The sequence below is a fragment of the Macrosteles quadrilineatus genome, unplaced genomic scaffold (genome assembly GCF_028750875.1).
Source record: "Macrosteles quadrilineatus isolate MER2022 unplaced genomic scaffold, UCM_ALF_1.0 Scaffold_4__1_contigs__length_99947679, whole genome shotgun sequence".
Classification (NCBI taxonomy): Eukaryota; Metazoa; Arthropoda; class Insecta; order Hemiptera; family Cicadellidae; genus Macrosteles; species Macrosteles quadrilineatus.
The window spans coordinates 28,624,467-28,645,169 of record NW_026542597.1 but is presented as its reverse complement, the minus strand read 5'-3'; positions in this window follow the sequence as shown (position 1 = coordinate 28,645,169).

Below are 20,703 nucleotides of genomic sequence, written 5' to 3'. Positions count from 1 at the left end.
TTTGACTTGTACATTGACATAACTTTCCCAAGAGTATTTAAATTATAAGTTACAAAGCTTTGCAGTAAATAAATCATCTTTAAAAATAAAAGCAGTTTTCAACAAAATAACATAGAATACAATACACTTGTATTTATACTGCATGATGTAAACAATTTGAAGGTTCTGAAAAACGACTGTTTTAGTGAAACATTGCGTTAGTAGTTTATAATACTGAATAACTACTCATATGGAGTAACTTTCTTTCACACTGACTAGGTATAGTAAATGTAAGTAATTTACTAACCTAATTTACATTTACTCTAAGAGTTCTATGTATAATGTACATTTGTTGTATGGATAATGTTGTAGACTAATGTTGTTTTAATCAATTTATCTTAAATTATCCTACTAATATTATAAGTACATTATATATTATTGTGGATGAAGCACATCATTTGTAAACGTAAAAAGATACGTTTATCTCAATCTAGATTTAGAAACAGGTATATGTCGCTCGCCTCTTTTCTTAGCAGGGCAATAAAGTAATAGTAAATTTTAAAAATATTTACACTAGTAATAAGCTGTTTATTTGTACATTTTTTTTAGCCCAAATTCATTCTAGAATCAGACATTTATAACAAACGTTATTGATAAATAAAGCTTAGGCAGGACCTATAAATACAATTATTTAAAATTTGTCTTGTACATTAATCTGTCCCCATATCGGAAATGAAAATAAAAAACGTAAATAGATATTGAGAAAATTTCCATAAAAATGTGTTGACTGTTTAAAAAAAATTGGAGACGAATGGTTTTTTAGAGCCATTTGCTCCCGGAGTCGGCGCCTAAGGCCTCTTGACTTCGAGATGTCTGTTGCAAACGTTAGAGTGGATAAATTATATCTTTGAGCTCAATCTTCGAACGTGTATCAATATTCCTTGAATAACGTCTTGATCAGCATCGTACGTGATATTAAATTATGCAAGTACAAAAAAAAAACGTCAAATAACACTTGTGATAATTTTTTTACACTTATTTTGTTGACTCACAAGAGGGTAAATACATGTAAAAGATGGTGAGTGGTGATCGATTTCGATTTTATATACTGTAAAATTTTGTGCTTTCAGGTCTTTCTTTAAAAAAGACTTGAAATATTAAAGCAATAAAAATGTTCATTATGTTTTTCAACAATACATTTCTGCTACAGCTTTGTATGAGAGAATCGTTTTAAGGTCTACTGCAATACTGGATTTCATAGATACGAATAAATATATCATGTAATTAGGTCAAAAATAAATTACTTTCTCTTTAAAAGATATTCTAGTTATCAGTTATATGATCTGTTCATTTAATTTCGCTGCACGATAGATACGATATATGACAATCTTCTTTAGTTCTGTAGCTTAAAATAATTTAATTGAACTTGCAGTAATATTTTCCCTCTAAGTAAATCATGTATTTAAAGTTATTAGAAAGTGTGTATAGGCGATATAATCCGTTCCCTGTTATTCCACTCTTACCTGACAAAACATTTTAAAGGCAGTCATCCATCATAAGGCATCAAGTGGTATTTCCAGCGACGACAACCCCTTTATCCCAGGGATTCACAGGGTAAATGTTTTAACAATTTTTATGTAAAAACTTAATTATTATCCTCTGCATAGCTAATCTTCATAGCATTATTGTTCATTCCTCTCGTACTCTTGTTATATTAGAAAAATGTCATAATTTTAAACAGAATAATTATAAAAAGATTGATGGCCCATGACATATCTTTAATGTGTGATTTTATATTTTTTAAACGTTCACGATTTTTTACAAAGTTAGATAGGTAAACTTTCTATCATTCCGTATTTTTTGCAACAATAACTATCAACATTTTTTAAAACTTTGATAACTTGTCTATTATTATTTTTATGTGGATAAAAACTGTATTAAAATTAAATAATCGATTTCTAATCACAATATATTGATCCCGACACATAATGCCATTACCTTTAACTATTAATACAACTTCAGTATCAAATAGTCAATGATTTTAGTAAAAATTACGATCAACAGTAATTACACAGGACTGTATTCCAATTTAACATAGAACAATGTTAATTAAGATAATTGGAGTTGACCTCAAAGTAAGAAGTTTCCGCTATAAATCCTATGAGTTTTAATTGAACACTAATGAAATTACTGAGAAAGGCGTATTTACACGTTTTGCTTGAATTTTAAATGTGACTTATATTCTTTTTACATTAGTATCTAGTAAATGTTTTATACACACTAGTTCTATTTACTAAACGCTAAGTAACGTTTTGATTATTATTCACAAAATAATCATGCTATTTGGACAATATATCTTATTGTTTAACTATCCTGAGTTTTGAAGCACAGCAAAAATGAAGTTAAAATAATAGACCTTTGATACGTATAGTAGAAACGGGGTTTTACTTATAATAAAAAAATTTCAAGTAACATTATTCGTACAAATAATCAGTATATATACGAAATTACATAACCAAATATTATATTACATTATTTTGTATTATAAATATATAGTTAATATTATTTTGTGATACGTTTAGTAAATATAAATTACGATTTTGCGTACGGTAGATTAGCTTTAAAGCTTACGCATTTATCTTATTAAAAATGTATTTAACAAAAATAAAAGATTTACTTAATATAATTAACACAATATTATGTTCTAACATAATAATATTATGATATTATTTAATAATATTACTTAACAACGAGACGTTTTGACACATAAGTTAGTCAATTTAAATACTATATAGGTTATCGTAATATTTTAAATACTACTAATTGTTGTATATTGGCATAATAAACAATTAAAATAAGTGTATTTGTTTAAAGCCTATAAATAACTTTTAATTTGTTCAGTTTGCACATATATACAGTTACTGAACAAACAGTACTCATAACATTACCAAGTAACATTACCTTTCTAATGTCTTTGTATTACAAGTATCAAAGACAACAAAGCACACACCTGTCACTTACAGGGTGTAATATTGTGGTTGTATAAGAGGCTTTGGTGGGGTTTGAGCAGGTAATTACGTGGTAATAATTTCGCAATATGACCATACAAGACCCCGATTTAAATGACATTTTGTTTATTTGGAAGGTATAAGATCTTTACATGAGCTACTTATTAATAATAATTATTAAACAATTTAGGACCAACACCCCTAAATACATAGTGTTTATACATGTACCATACATACTCTAGGGCCTAGGGAATAATAAATAACGCTTGAACCAAACCAAACACTTTTCCCACTTCAAAATGAGTGTTTATGTGCATTGTCGTAAAGCGATGATCTATACTATGTTAAATAAGAAAACGTTACAGCTTTGATTATAAATAGATTCTGATGGATTAGCTCAGTAAAGTTAAATTCATATAAGAAAATCTACAATATTTAGCTTACTTTATATCAACTTCAACAATCCAAACTAAATTTGATTGCTGCCATGATAAAATGTACATAATATGCGTACTAAAATCATTTAAATGCACATGCTTCATTAAAGAGCTGATTAATGCTTAACAAATAAGTGTATTACTTATTTGTTTGATACTAATATAGTTCACTAGAAATGATTAAGTAGTTAATTTTATCCTAATGAGCTACCAAAGAGCTTAAATTATACTAACCAAATTGCATCACTAATAATTAAGTCATTAATAGCTTATTACTCGTATTTATTATTTCCATAATTACATTTTATTTTGCATCGGTTGATTGGTTAAACATTTTTACTGTCAACTTAATAATTAACAAATGTTTAAATATAATAAAAACCTATTAACTGTTGTTTATGACTCATTTAAATTTTAATTCAACATGTCTCAGAAGTAACAAATGACAGAAAGCTTATTTTGAAACACTACAAATCTCTGGTCGTTAGACTGTGGCACATAATCGCAAACAAGTTTGAAATGCTACCAGATTAGTTACGTGAGATACCCCAAAAAAGGATTAAAGGAGGAAATATGTAATAACTTTTTGTTCGTTTTTACACCAGAGGCAATTTGTTATAAATAGTTCCAGGCCGTTTCATAAATTCGTAAAAAAACTTGGTTTTGTTTGGGCATTCTTAAAAATTTAGCTATTCCGGTGTATTATCCCTCATACCTTCCATAGAAGAATGTTTCGCTTGATACTAGAAAAAAAAAAACACATGCATACAGAAAATAGGAGGGTACATAGGCGGTATGTATACATAGGACAACTATCTCTCCTAAGTAACTTAAGTGTAAAAACCTAGCTTTGATAAATTTAGATTTATTTTAGATATTACCCCATTGTTTACCCAATCATTGAGCTTGAATTGTTTTATTGATGCTTTTAGAACCTCAATAATAGACTTCCCTTGCTGAACCAATTTCGCGAGTGATAAATGTCTTTGGTGTTCGTAGAATACCACAATAAAACGCCCACAATAGCACATAAAATCATTGCAATAATGTCGTTGCAGAGTTCCTCGAAATAAAGACAGAAAGCTATCTCAAAGCTAACAACTATTGACCAGTGATTAACTCCAGGCTGACGTTTACAGTGATTAAATTCCTGGAAATGTTGACCACTTTACTGGACGCATCAGTAGTTCTCTTTATTTCCATCCAATATCTGTGCTTTGATATTCCATTATTACACAATATGTAGATAAACGCTAATATGGAAGAGTTACGAATTAAAAATAGCACATGTATTTTATATATAATTTATTAATTCTGAAGGTAGTATTATACTTGAAATTTAGTCACGTAATACATCTGAATACTCTTAAATATTTAAGTTTAATTTGATATCGGGCCATATGCAAATTATGTAATTTCGTCACTCAATAACGGATGAACATATCATAGCCAAACTAACCATGGTTATTTTGACAAACAGTAAGAATGTTATTTGATAAACAAATCCTAGTTAAATGATTTAAATATAAATTAAAACTAACATAACATTATTAATATTCAGCACTAAGCCTATAGGTTGCCATAATCTTTACCAATTGACAACATAAACTTAAACTTAATATACATTATCTTAATACATACATAATCATAACATATGTTTCTAATGTAACTGAAGTGTTTTTGATACAGAAATATTGAAGGCGGGTTTGATTTGGTGGGCAAAGTAAATTGTATACACTTTTCTAAATTATTCCTTGGTTTTAAAAAGAAGACTAGTAACTGTGAAATAGTTCAAGTCTTTAGATGAAAGACAATAGTTCAAGAACTGTTGGGGTGGGTTTCAATTATTTGTTGAGGGAGGGCACATATTAAAAAAAATAAATATGTACCCCTCCCCCCAAACAGTTCTTGAACTACTGTCTTTCATCGTGGTAAAGACTTGAAATATATCACAGTTACTAGTCTTCGTTTTAAAACCAAGGAGTAATTTAGAAAAGTGTATACAATTTACACCCCCGCCAAATCACCCCCCTTATGTCAAAAACACTTCAGTTGCCTTAGACTACAGTGTTTGTATTCCCTTCTTCCTTCTTATTATTGTTTTATTTCAAATTGACCAGTAACAGATATCCTCCGAAGATATTTCTAACAATCCCCCGACCAAAAAGAGGGCCCTGGGGCGAGTTTTATTCATACAACAGAAATTATTTTGTCAAGTCAAAAGCTAAAAATGGATATTTCAAACCCAGAAATCTCTCGCAGTGTGAGTCCTAGATAGAAACTGTCAACTACAGCCTCCTGTCATCCGAAGTAACTGTCATTGTACAAAAGAAACCTTTATATTCATTCGACATTGATCGTTCAATCAAAATGTAATCAAAGTAAGGTTCAAACACTTTTTTTGTATTTGTTTACTTTTGAAACACTTACACTTGTAGTACTGATTAAACTAAATATTGTGTTTTTTACAGTTTTTCGGTTTTTTACTGCGCCATGTGTAGGCCTTTTGTAGCAAATCACTATCAATACTACCGCTATTATTTTCCCCAACTTATTTGTGATAGAACATGTAGAATTATTTAAATTACAATACATTGTAAGGATATCTAATCAGTTTTTTCGTATCGATTATTGCAATATATTTTTTAAATATATACTTAAAGTATTTTACCATCCCACAGAATATGCACCACATACTATGCTAACAAAAAGACTATATTGGATCAACAAAAGCATTTGAATTGTGTTATTTATCGACGGGCTAGTATTACAATATTATAATCTAGCTGGAATTAATTTCCCGATTTGAGTTGTACAAGGGACATTATGCCATGGGACAGCTCCGTTCTAAGCCCAAACATTGCATGTAAACGTCATTAAGCTGCTTGCTCTGTACATAACTACTGTGGGAATTCCCAGCTGTTTCTGTTGTGTTCTTTTAGTCATTAGTATTACCATATTGAGCATTACCGTATACTAGCTGTTACCCACGGGCTTCAAACTGGTTGACTTCATAAATATTAATAGAACTATTGATGGGTTGAGTTAAGATTAAATAAACATAACAGAATACATAAATACAAACAATAATCACAACTGATTTCAATAAGGTAATAAATTCAAAGAATAACTTACAATTATTGTGTACAGCTGAAGTATTTTCAACATTAGGTATATGGAAAGTTCCCTTTGGATAGCAATTACGACCTTAAAGGGGAATTTATAGTTAGTAATGGATAGTTTTGCGCAAGGTTTCTCGTCATGACGAACATTTTAAGTATATGGTGTATGGGGGTGTGACTTGTAGTTTTCTCAAAAGTCTATGGGTACATTGGGTTTTAAATGGATTGAGTAATATTACCTATAACAACGATGTAACTATAAAAGTTATGGATGCCAAAAGTGTATTTGTTACTGTCATATTAGGCAAATGACCGTTAATACAATTCATCGAAAATCGATCTCCTTGTCTATACTTGTATCTCGTAAAAACCGCCATAAAGATATAACAACAATTTTATAAAAACGTAGCAAATCTACAGAGTGTCGAGAGTCTCTTATTATTTTCGCCAAGGGAGTTTCTCAGGCAAGCTTTAAGGTCTTTGGCATCAGAAATAAGACCACACAATGTTGGAATTTATTTGTCAACTCTTTTCTTTTTTTACTGTCACAAAATCAATCTTTATGTATGTTTTTTTATGAGTCTAGCCTAAATTAAAGTTTTTAAATTTCAATATTACATATTTATCATTATAGTTGTACTATGTTTGAACGTAGATAACTCGATAAAATCAACACCAAACGCCTGGGCAAGGGTCGTTGAAGTAGCCCGGGCCAATGGCGGAGGCCCGGCGTGAAAGGGTTGTGGTAGTAGCACGCCACCACCGGGCTAGAACGATTTCATAAGTTATATTTAATTATTTAGTCGTTAGTATCATTCCAGATCAGATTAATACAAGCCACTCCCACCCGTCTATGCTGTGAATTCCCAAGTTCGTGTTTGGACACATAAAAAACCCATAAAAGACTATAGGTTATAATGTATTGATATAGTACTACAATATAATGTAAGTTAGGAGCATTCAGTCGTACGAGTAACAATACGGCCGTACCCGGGCCCGGTACTGTACTGTATGCGTGTGGGAAATCGCCCGGTCCGGCGGAGAAGGGCCCACCAAGACGCCCGGTTCAATGTCCATGGCCCGATGGTATAGGGCAATATATGTCGCCCGGCACCGACGGGCCGGTCACATGGCCCGGGCCGTTGTGGAGACCCCATCCCGGACGGGCCTGGTGACCTGTGTCCGGGCACTGTACCCGAGTCCGACCGGCCCAAATGTGCCAAATCACCCGGGTCAATTGCGCCGGCCCGGTGGGACGGGGCTATACAAGTTGACCGGTGTTGACGGGCCAGTGACATGACCCGGGCCGTTGTCGTGATTAAAATATTAGCATTTTAAAATAAAAATATAGAAAATATTTCGCTGTTTATATTTGATTTATTATGCTGCTTTAAAAGAAAAAAAGGTATTCGAATATTCAATGAAGGTCTAAGAACACGGCTTACAGCTTATTTGAGAGTTAGTTAAATTTATGCTCTCTGGGAATTTTGTTATATTGCAAGAGAGGATTATGAGCCTACTCTATCAAGTAAAAATATCTAAGCAAAGCACGTTTAAATATTTCAACAATGACACTAGCAATAATAACCACAGTAGATATAATAGGACAATATGACCCCACTTTCGGCGTTTTAGAGGCACTTTTAGGGCACTTTTTATAGGGGAAAAATGAGAAAAAAATGGAAGAGCTTTTTTTGGCCACTTTTTTTAAAGACCCAGCTCTCGACCTATACACCCCTATATAAATTTTCAACTTTTGTTAATACTAAAAAACACGTCTGGAATATGGCTAATTTTTTTGGCCACTTTTTTAAAGACCCGGATCTCGACCAATACAAACCCATACAAATGTTCAAACTCCATTAAAATTTTAAATCCACATTCATTCACAAGTATATTCTCAAAATCATGTGAGGTTTGCGTGCGAACTCGGGCATGCTTATGGCTATGCGTAAACTATGCCTGACTCAAATGAATGACTGTGAGTGTAACCTAATGACCCCAATCAAAACCAATTGTCAACATTCTCTGCCTGTCTGGCGCCAGTCTGTCTGGGGCAGGTTTAGACAATTGCCAAATATGTTTGATTGATTGACCTCAATTATTCAATTGTTCAATTTCAGTTTGTTCAATTTCCATTGTTAAGTTCTAAATTAATTTAGACAATTTTGTGGTATATAAGGGGGGCATTCTATGGAATCATCACTAACTCTTCCACCTGGATCTTCTTGTTATGGTAAGTCTTTGACATCTAAGCTAGACTAATGTAATATGTTGTCGCGTGTCGGGTCATGGGATCAATTGGTGATGTAATTGATGCTTGTAGGCTACTCATACTCTGTATTTCTTTTAACTTAGGAGTGTAGCTAATTTCCCGAGTCCATTTTTAAAAACTTAGCCGAATTGAGTCACTAAGGAACTTATAAAAATGTATATAAATCTATTTTTAAACACTTAGAGTATTTTGAACAGTCACTAAGGAACTTAAAATGTATATAAGTCTATTTTAAAAAACTTAGCCAAATTCACTCATGAGGGGGACTTTGAGTCAAAAGTTTGCACAAGTTATTATTTAAAAACTTAGCCAAACTTCATGCACTGGGGAACTTTGAGTCAAAATGTGTACAAGTTATTATTAAAAAACTTAGCCGAATTATACTCACTATATAATTTTGTCAAGTCCCTTTTAACATAGGTAACATAGTCTTCTCTATAACTAACACTCACTCTGTATATATGTAGACTCAGTATTCTGAATTGCTAAAAAGTATTTTTATTTAAGATTTTGGATTTAGTTTTGATTTAGAAAATTACAATTGCCAAATCTTATTGTATTAAATTGTTTTGAATATTAAAATTTAAAATTTTGATTTAAATTATTATTTCCCATTAATTGAAATTGTCTAAAATGTAATTTCCACCATATAGAACATGCTAACTTAGTTTTTTTAGTTACATGTCAACTGTGTGCTGCTTCTCTATCCAAAAAAGTAACTTATTTTGTTATTACTATTTTTAAGTGAGTCAAAAATATATACAAGTTATTTTTTAAAACTTAGCCAAATTCACTCACGGGGGAACTTTGAGTCAAAAGTTTGTACACGTTATTTTTTTAAAACTTAGCCAAATTTACTCACGGGGGGAACTTTGAGTCAAAAGTGTGCACAAGTTATTATTTAAAAACTTAGCCAAACTCACTCACGGGGGGACTTTGAGTCAAAAGTGTGCACAAGTTATTATTTAAAAACATAGCCAAATTTTATGCACCGGGGGACTTTGAGTCTAAAGTGTGTACAAGTTATTATTTAAAAACTTAGCTGAATTATACTATATAATTTTGTCAAGTCCCCTTTAAAATAGGTAACACTCACTCTGTATATATGTAGACTCAGCAATCTGAATTGCTAAAAAGTATTTTTTATTTAAGATTTTGGATTTAGTTTTGATTTAGAAAATTACAATTGCCAAATCTTATTGTATGAAATTGTTTTGAATATTAAAATATAAAATTCTAATTCAAATTATTATTTCTCATTAATTGAAATTGTCAAAATGTAATTTCTACTATATAGAAGATGCCAACCTATTTTTTAATTACATATATAAAAATGAAGACTACATGTCAACATTGTTTTGCATCGCTCTCCAAAAAAAGCAACCTGATTCGCCACTACAAGGTAATACATAAAATGAAGGTGAAACTGTGCAAAGTTTGTGATATAATCTGTGATAATAACATGGCTCTAAAATCTCATATATTACAAACTCATAAGACTTGTAATTTCTGTAAAAGAAATGTTGTTGGTCATTTTAAAAGACACATCAATTCTTGTAACAAATGTCCATATACAATGATTAAATTTGTTGGTGAATCGATTAAAACTGAACTTAAAAGTACTCTTCAGTCTTGTCCTCTACCGATAAAATGGACTTTAGTAAGGAGAATCAAATTTATAAAATATACAATAGATCAAAATGGAAAATTAGTTAATGAGAAAGAATGTATTGCAGATTTTAGAAGCCTTACTACCTTAACCATTGAGAAGAGAGATTTAAAGCCTCAAATTGAAAATGCTCTTTTAAAGATTGATGCTTCCATACACAAATATCAAGCCGAAGGCAGTGGATGGATTTATGACCATACTAAATATTGGCAGTTGCACGTTTACAAGTATAAGCCCCTAACTCCAAAGTCATATATCCCCACACCAAAAAGTATTAAATTGACAAAAGCAGTTTTAAATATAAAGAATGCTGATAATAAATGCTTCCTTTGGTCAATTTTAGCAGCTTTACATCCAAGGAATGCTAAACATGCTGAAAGGGTATCGAAATATGCACCCTATGAAAATCAGTTAAATATGACAAACATAAAGTATCCTGTTAAAATATCTGATATAGATAAATTTGAAAGACAAAATAATATAAGTGTTAATGTATTTGGAGTTGAAGACCAAAAATTTATATATCCATTAAGAAGAACCAAACTGAATAGTAATGCTCACATAGATCTATTATTATTACTACAAGGTCGTAAATCACATTACTGTTTAATTCGTGATTTTGATAGGTTAATGCTACGGTCTACGAAACAAGACCACAAGAAGTATTTTTGCAAGTTTTGTTTACAACATTTTTACACCAAAGATAAATTAGAATGTCATATAACATATTGTAAGAACTTTGATGCACAAAGAGTGGAAATGTCTAAACAAGATACATTACAATTTAAAAATTATAAATATCAACTTAAAGCCCCATTTGTGATTTATGCTGATTTTGAGTGCTTTATAAACTCCAATATACATATTCCATCGGGATTTGCATTTGTCGTAGTAAAAGATTCTAAGATTATTTCTGAAGAGTTATATAGTGGTGCAAATGTTATGGATGTGTTTTTTGAAAGATTATTTGAGACTTATGATTTTATTAAAAGTCAAATGGCGATATATATTCCCCTTGTAATGACTCCTGAGCAAGAGGCATCTTTCCAAAACTCAACACATTGTCACATTTGTGAAAAGCCTCTATATTTTGATAGGGTACGAGAACATTGTCATTCAAATGGCCAATACCGTGGAGCTGCCCACAATGATTGTAATTTAAACTATAAAGTAACAAAGAAAATACCAGTATTCTTCCATAACTTGAAAAATTACGATGGACATTTAATAATGCAACACTTGGGAAAGTTTAATCGTAAATTAAATTGCATAGCCAAAGATATGGAAAAGTACATTTCATTCTCTGTTGATGATTTAGTATTTTTAGATTCCTATAACTTTCTGTCCCTTCCATTATACAAATTAGCTTCCAATTTAAATACATTTAGATTCATAGACAATCCACTACTACAACGCAAAGGCGTATTTCCCTATGAATATATGACAGGACCAGATAAGTTTGCAGAGTCTCTACCTCCAATTGAAAAATTTTACAGTACTTTAACTAAAGAACATATCTCTCCCATCGAATATGAACATGCAAAACATATCTGGACCCATTTTAATATACATAATTTACAAGAATATCATGATTTATATCTTAAAACAGATGTATTGCTACTGGCTGATGTGTTTGAGACATTTAGAGACCTGTGTTTAAAGGATTACAAACTTGACCCCGTACACATGTATTCACTTCCAGGACTAACATGGGAAGCCTGTCTTAGAATGACTGGCATAAAATTACAATTATTTCAAGATATTGACATGCATTTGTTCATAGAAAGTGCAATCAGAGGAGGAGTCAGTATGATTTCCACACGTTATGCTAAAGCCAATAATAGATATATGGGTGAACATTATGATCCCAATCAAGAAAGTGTCTATTTAATATATTTAGACTGTAATTCACTATACTCTACAGCAATGTGCGAGCCACTACCCGTGGATGGATTTCATTGGACGAAAGAGATAGACTACAAATACAATCAAAATGATGAGTTTGGATACATTTTAGAAGTTGATTTAAAATATGACAAAAGCTTACATGATTTACATAATGATTATCCATTAGCACCTGAGAAAATGAATGGCAAATTAATACCTAATTTAAATGACAAAACTAAATATATTTTACATTATAAAACATTACAAAAATATGAGGAATTGGGTTTGGTTGCTACAAAATACCATAGAATTTTAAAATTTAGACAGTCCAAATGGCTTGCACCCTATATTAATTTTAATATTGAAAAACGCAAATGTGCTAAAAATGATTTTGAAAAAGACTTTTACAAATTGTTAAATAATAGTCTCTTTGGTCGAACAATTATGAACCAACGCAAGTTTCGTGATATATATCTCAAGGATGAGTCACTATTAACTAAATATGTCACTAATCCAAGGTTTGACTGTAGCAAAAAGTTCGATAACAATTTACATGCTATACATTTAAATAAATTAGTTGTAAAGTTTAATAAGCCGATATATTTAGGAATGACCATTTTAGATATCAGTAAAGTAATAATGTATGATTTCCACTATAATTATATGTCAAAATTTAAGAACAAAAGATTTCTTATGACTGATACAGATTCTTTAATGTATTCTATAGTTACAGAGGACTTTTACAAGGAAATAGAAAATGACTTGCACTATTTTGATACCTCTGGATATAGTAAAGACCATTTCTTGTACTCTGATAAAAATAAAAAAGTCACAGGCAAGTTCAAAGACGAATTAGATGGTCATATTATGTATGAATATTGTGGTTTAAGACCAAAGTTATATTCTTATATTCCTCTAAAATGGTTATATGAAGAAGACAAGCAAGCTTTAGAGGTGAAGAAAGCTAAAGGAGCTGATGGTGCTACAGTTAAACATCTCCTTAGACATCAACATTATTTGAACTGTCTTGCAACTGGGCAAGATTACTATGAGAATGTGACAAGAATTAAATCTACAAATCATCATCTTCAAACCTTGACCATGAACAAGAAAGTACTATCGTTTGACGATGACAAGAGGTTTATTCTGGAAGATGGCATCAATACTCTTGCGCTTGGTCATTATAAAATTGATCAAACATAAATCTATATTTGCCATTATTCTTTGACCTTTCTTTGTCTATTACAAAAAAGCCATATTTAGTTTTATCCCAACATTGATGACAGAGATTTCTAAATTGGTTAAATGAAAAGTCATTACCAACATGATTGTTATATACATGTTTTAAATTTAAATCATCTTGTTTAAATAATATTAGGAAATTTACATTATCACGTAAATGTTTATGTACTTTGCTGTAAGATTGACACAAGTAAAAACAGTTAATATTTTTATGTCGACCCATTGAAAAAAATTGTGTAATATTTTGACTATTTATGTCATCAAATACAACAACTGACTGTGATTTTACATCATTTGGTGTGATTTCACAGTCAGTAAACGTGTGTAATTTCACTTCGTCACACAAACTAAATATTTCAATTATTTTTTTATATTTTTCTTGTTCTAAAGATTTAGATATTAAATATAAGTTTGTAAATTTTAATCCTTCCTTTCTTACAATTAAATTGTAAATTACAACCGTCTTCCCACTTCCACTTGGACCACAAATAACACATCGAATATTGGTAGGAAAAAGACCCAACTTCTTTGGTATATTTTCCTTAGTATGTACTATTTTAAATTTGTGTTTTTGTTGAATAAAAGACATTTTTTATATAATAAAAATGGTAAAAAATAATAAGAAAACATGTAAAAAGGGCAAAGGTTTATTCCTAAAGCCTTATAGGGGTCGAGGGTTATTGAATACTCTTATAAATAACCTTCCATTTCCACTTCACATACCATCATATCGGTACTGTGGACCTGGAACGAATATACGTGAGAATTTAGCTAAAAATGTACCTCCAAAAAATAAACTAGACTCTTATTGTAAAGAGCATGACATATTCTACATGAATAATCCCGATACCGCTGCTCGGAACAAAGCAGACATGAGATTAGCAGACTTAGCTTGGACTAGAGTAACGGCCAAGGATGCAAATCTTGCTGAAAGAGCAGCTGCTTATGCCGTGACAAATTTGATGAAGGCAAAAGCAAAGATGGGAATGGGATTAAAATTTAATAAAAAATATGGACAACTACCAGCTGTTAGAGGCCGCAAAAGACGTGCCTCACTTCAGGGGGGTGTACCTAAAAAACGAGCTAAAAAATCTAACACCAAGAGTAAAAGAGTGCGGAATAGTTAATTTAGACAGTTCATCTGGCACACATTGGACAGCTTATCGTAAAAATAAAGATATTGTAATTTATTTTGACCCATTTGGAATCCAACCTCCAAAAGAAGTAATTAAATATTTTGAGGGACATAAAATATTCTATACAACCGATCAAATACAAGATTTAAATAGTTCTATTTGTGGAATTTTATGTTTAACATTCATAAAAAATTTTTGTTTATAAAAATGGATTCATTTACTATAACATTTTCGGGTACAGAGCCAGAGCTAAAGTCAGTGTTCTTTCCTCCCATAGAATTAAATGATGATTATGTAATTGGATTAGTAGATTTTCAAAGTTATAATTCTATATTTAATGTAAAAAAACCACTTAATACTTTAACATATTACAAAGTAGAGAAAAAAACATTACCAAAGGGAGAGATCTTAGTTGATGATTTAAACCAGTTATTAGATGGTAAACTTAAAGTTATAATACATAAGAATGGAGAAGCATTAATTAATACTAAAGTCAAACTTTTATTCAAAGGGCTTATTCCAAAATTAAATCAACTTAAAGGCAACAAATTAACCATTGGAGAAGGTGATGATGTTTTCTATTATGACCACAAAGCTCCAGTTACAATAGAAATTTCTGAAGGAACATATGAGGTGGTTGAGCTTGCAAAGGAAATTCAAAAGCAAATCCCAGACTTTTTCCTTACAGCTAATAATAAAACTATGAAAGCGACATTACTTTCTAGCCACATGTTTGATTTTACAAAACCATGTTTAGGGTCTGTTTTATTGGGATTTAAAGGTGTTTCTACTCCTGGTGTTCAGTTTGAATCTACAAATAAAATAAACATTAATAATGTAAATGTGATTAGAGTAAAATGTAATATTGCAAACGGGTCCTATTTAAACGGAAACAAATCACACACCATACATAGCTTTTATCCAGAAGCTCCTCCTGGCTACAAAATTATTGAAGTTCCAAGAAATATTATATATTTTCCTGTAAATAAGAGAAGTTTAGATGTTGTCAGTATTACATTTGCCGATCAGCATGACAAGGCAATTGACTTTAATGGAGAAGAAACTACAATTACTTGTCATATAAAAAAGATATGAGAATTTATAAGAATTTATCTATAAGTGTACAAAATGCTAGGTTCCTACGATCAATAGGACTAAAGTTAAAATTTTCTATTAATAAAAATGGAAGATTTTCTAGACGTTACAGGGAAATCCCAATTCGACGATAGTGTGGTTAAAATTACAAATCACTCCTATGTTCCCCACAACACTTTGGCAATAAATAATTCCGATGAAATTCGAATATGTATTAATAATCAAGATTTGCTAACTCTCCCGTGTAGGAGTTATCTGTATATTAAGGGAGAAATTGAAAATCATGATAAAGGTCATTTTATAAATAATGCATTTGCATTCTTATTTGATGAAATTAGATATGAAGTCGCAGGTAAAGAAATAGACATTGTAAGAAACCCAGGAATTTCTAGTCTTATGAAAATATTGAGCTCTTACAATAAAACTACTAAATTGTCAAATGTGGCATTTGATTCTGACACGAATTTAAAAGAGTTCCATAAAAGTGGCAAGTTTAGTACTTGTTTGCCATTAGAACTGTTAATGGGTGTATTTGAGGATTTTAATAAGGTATTAGTAAATGTCAAACAAGAATTGGTGTTAAAAAGATCCAAAAATGATTTGAATTGTATATTAACAACCACTAGTGCTCCAGCCAGTGGTACTGCTGATATGATTCCTAAAATTACACTTAACTCAATTCAATGGGTGATGCCACATGTAATACCATCAGATGGGGAGAAGTTACAATTACAAAAGATGTTACTGCAAAATAAAAATTTGCAAATTGCATTTAGAAGCTTAGAGTTGCATGAACTTCCATCATATCCCAATACTACAAGACATACATGGTCAGTAAAGACATCTTCAAGTTTGGAGAAGCCTAGGTATATTATATTTGGTTTCCAAACAGCTAGGGATAATAGTGCACGAAAAAGAACTGATGAATTTGATCACTGTAAGTTAAAAAATCTCAAAGTATTTCTAAACTCTGAATATTATCCTTATAGTGATTTAAATCTCGACTTTGAAAATGGAGATGTCTCTAAAGCTTATGAGATGTTTATGAGGTTTAGAGAGACTTACTATAATACTATCCCAGATCCTATGATTAGTAGGGCTGAGTTTATGAAGAAATATCCACTAATTGTAATAGACTGTTCTAGACAGAACGAAACCGTGAAGGAAGGAATTGTTGATATTAAATTAGAGATTGAAACTGCAGAAAATGTGCCAGCAAATACATCTGCATATTGTTTGATAATACATGATAAAGTGTTTGAGTACAATCCTTTGTCAAATGAGATAAATAAAATGTAAATAAAAGATGAAAAACATTCAACAAGAATTGGTTGACTCTGCAAATCAAATACGAGAGAAATATAGAGCTTTAAAACGTGGCAAGTTTCTAGAGGCTGAAGAGAGGTTCCAAACATTCCAACCTTTAATAGAGCCATTACAAGAATTAAAAAAAATCGCCAAAACAGAGAGGCCTCGAATGGAGATTCTCCCAATGACTCCATCTAGAATACCAATAATACCAAGATTACAACCATTACAACCATTACAGCAATCCACTCCACAGAAATTAGATTTTGGTCTTTTAGCATCAGACTATTTAGGAAATTACCTCAGTAAAAGTAGTATGACAGACACTACATATGGTATTAGACGAGAAGCAAATAAATTTTTTATTGGAAATAAGGAAGTTGATATTGCCAATGATGATGTTACAATTGCAAATAAAACCTACAAGGGGACAAAAGGTTTGTGGCAATTGTTAACTTTAAAAGAACCTGAGGATTATACTCAGGCTGATTTGCAAAATTATAAAGAGATTTTGGAAGCTACAAATGGACATTTAAAGAGTTATAAAGATGGTGCACCAATTTCAAGTAATAGACATACTAAATATCTTAATATAATTAAACCTCTTTTTAAATCTGTTGGTGAAGGTTTGAGACAAGTGACTGGTAATAAAATAGACTATATTTATTGGGATGATCCTAATGAGCTTGTAGATAGGTTAAGACTTCTTTGGCTAAGTCGCCAAGCCGGTAACTCAGGAGTGGATAATGAAATAGATTCCATTATTGAGGAATTGAGAGAAAGTGGAATTATTTATTAAATAAAAATATGTTTATAGATAAATTTTATCGTTTATATAATCCATATAATAAGCCTGCAGAACCCAGGGCTAGTAATGAACGTACTTTAAATTTACAAGATGATAGTTGGAATTGTTTAAACCGTAAAATTGGTAATGTTAAAGATGGGGAGTTTGTAGATGATGTATCAACTTTGGGTCAGACATTAACTAGAAAAGGTGATGTCTTTTTACAAGGTAAAACTAAATATGAGTTTTTAGAATCTAAGAATAAAAATTGGAATGCTAAAAAACAGAAAATTACTAATGTGGAAAAGGGTGAAAGTTTAGATGATGTGCCCACTTTACAACAGACTTTAATACGTAAAGATGGTGGTACATTTGTACAAGACAATAAAAATTATGAATTTTTAGAATCAGAGAATGGTATTTGGAATGCTAAGAAACGGAAAATTACTAATGTGGAAAAGGGTGAAAGTTTAAATGATGTGCCCACTTTACAACAGACTTTAATACGAAAAGAAGATGGTAAATTTGTACAAGACGATAATAATTATGAATTTTTAGAATCAGAGAATGGTGTTTGGAATGCTAAGAAACAGAAACTTAGCAATTTGATGGAAGGTACAGATAGTAAAGATGCTGTGAATGTTTCACAAGTTCCAAAAATGGAAGCAGGCTATTGGGATTTTAATAATAAAAGGTTAGTACGTGTTAAACCTGCCGTTGATGACACTGACTGTGTTACAAAAGAACAGACTATAACTTTTGATAAAAAAGAAAAATGTTGGGATGCCAAAAAACAATATATAAGAAATCTGCCAATGGGGGAATATTTAGATGATATTTGTTTAATGTCACAAGCTATGTATTATGATGGATCAAAATTTGTATATGCAGGAAGAAAATTTAATTTGATGGAATACAATCCTGATTTATTAGTTGCCGACCCTACATCTTTGAGCGGATTTAAGTATATAGATAACAGACCATATATACCAGAAAACTATGTATTTAAAAGAATGGAAGATAATCTATTGATTGGGGCTAATGGTAATATATTTACAGTACAAGGAAAGAATGATGTTATAAAAAATGAATGAAATTGCATACGAACTTCATAAGCCTGCAAGAAAGAATTTCATTAGAAGGTCTTTTAAAGTATTAGGTATAAACGAAACTGTACAAATAGATTTAATTGATATGCAAAACTATGCTAGAGAGAATTCTGGCAATAAATATATTTTAACTTTAATAGATACATTTTCTAAAAAAGCTTATGCTGCTCCACTAAAGAATAAGACAGGGTTGGTGGTTACAGAAGCCATTAAAACCATTCTACCAAAGGGGGTTAAAAACATTCAATCTGACAATGGAAAAGAATTTTTTAATCAATATTTTAGCAAACTAATGAAAAAATTAAATATTAATCACTATCACACGTTTTCTACAACTAAGGCTGCAATTGTGGAGAGGTTTCAGAGAACTTTAAAAAATTGGTTATATAGGGAATTTAGTGCTCAGGGAAGTTATAAATGGTTGGATTTACTTCCAAAGTTAATTCGAAAATATAATAATAAGGTGCATAGATCTATAGGTATGAAGCCTAACCAAGTGAATATTAAGAATAGTAAATATGTGCATGAGAGGTTGCATGAAAGGACTTCTAAAGTAGTGCAAGTTAAAAAGCCAAGATATAAGGTGGGTGATAGTGTGAGGATTTCCAAGTATAAACATGTTTTTAGTAAAGGATATACTCCAAATTGGACAGGTGAGCTATTTACAATAGCAGAAGTTAAGAATACAAAGCCTGTGACTTATATCTTGAAAGATGAAAATGGTAATATAATCAGGGGAGGCTTCTATACAGAGGAGTTGTTAAAGACCAAGTATAAAGACATGTATTTGGTAGAGAAGGTAATTAGGAGGAAGGGTGATTTATTGTATGTCAAATGGCTTGGGTTCCCAAGTAGCCAGAACTCATGGATTTCCACTAAGGATGTCCAAGGGAGCGCGCCATGAGCCGGGAACGCGCACGAGTTCGCGTACAAACCTCGCACTGTCAAGTTGATGATTTTGAGAATATACATGTGAATGCATGTGGATTTGAAATAGTAATGAAGTTATACAATGGTATTGATCATTTATATAGGCTTGTATTGGTCGAGAGCTGGATTTTTAAAAAAGTGGTCAAAAAAAGCTCACCATGTTATTCTTATGGGGAAAACGTGCCTAAAGTGGTGTCATATTGTCCTATTGTATCTACTCTAAATGTACACTTGTAAGGGTAAATAAATGTAAGAAATAGCTTTTTTAGCTTAATATCGAATATATTTATAGGGAATAAGTAAGAAATAAGGTTTGACAATTATATAGGGATATTTAGGCAAAGATCAGGATTTTTGGTTTTGGTGGCCAAAAAATGATCCCCATGTTATTCTTATGGGAAAAAACGCCCCAAGTGCTGTTAAACCGGTAGTTCTCCACTACTAACCACAAATAAACCGGTATAATCCAGACCATTATGGTGCTGTGGCAATAAACTGAACAAACTTAAAAGGTAATCATATATAGAGTGAATTCATTGGTTGGTCACTTGGTCTTAGGTCATTGTAATGTACTTCATTTAATTTTTCAAGCAATACAATACGAATGAGTTTATAAGAAAAGCTTAGAAAGTTAGAAGAATGATAATTGAGGAACCTAATCATTGTTTACAAGAAGGTATTTTAAGCCTTTAATGGATACGAGTGTAGGATGAGTGGCG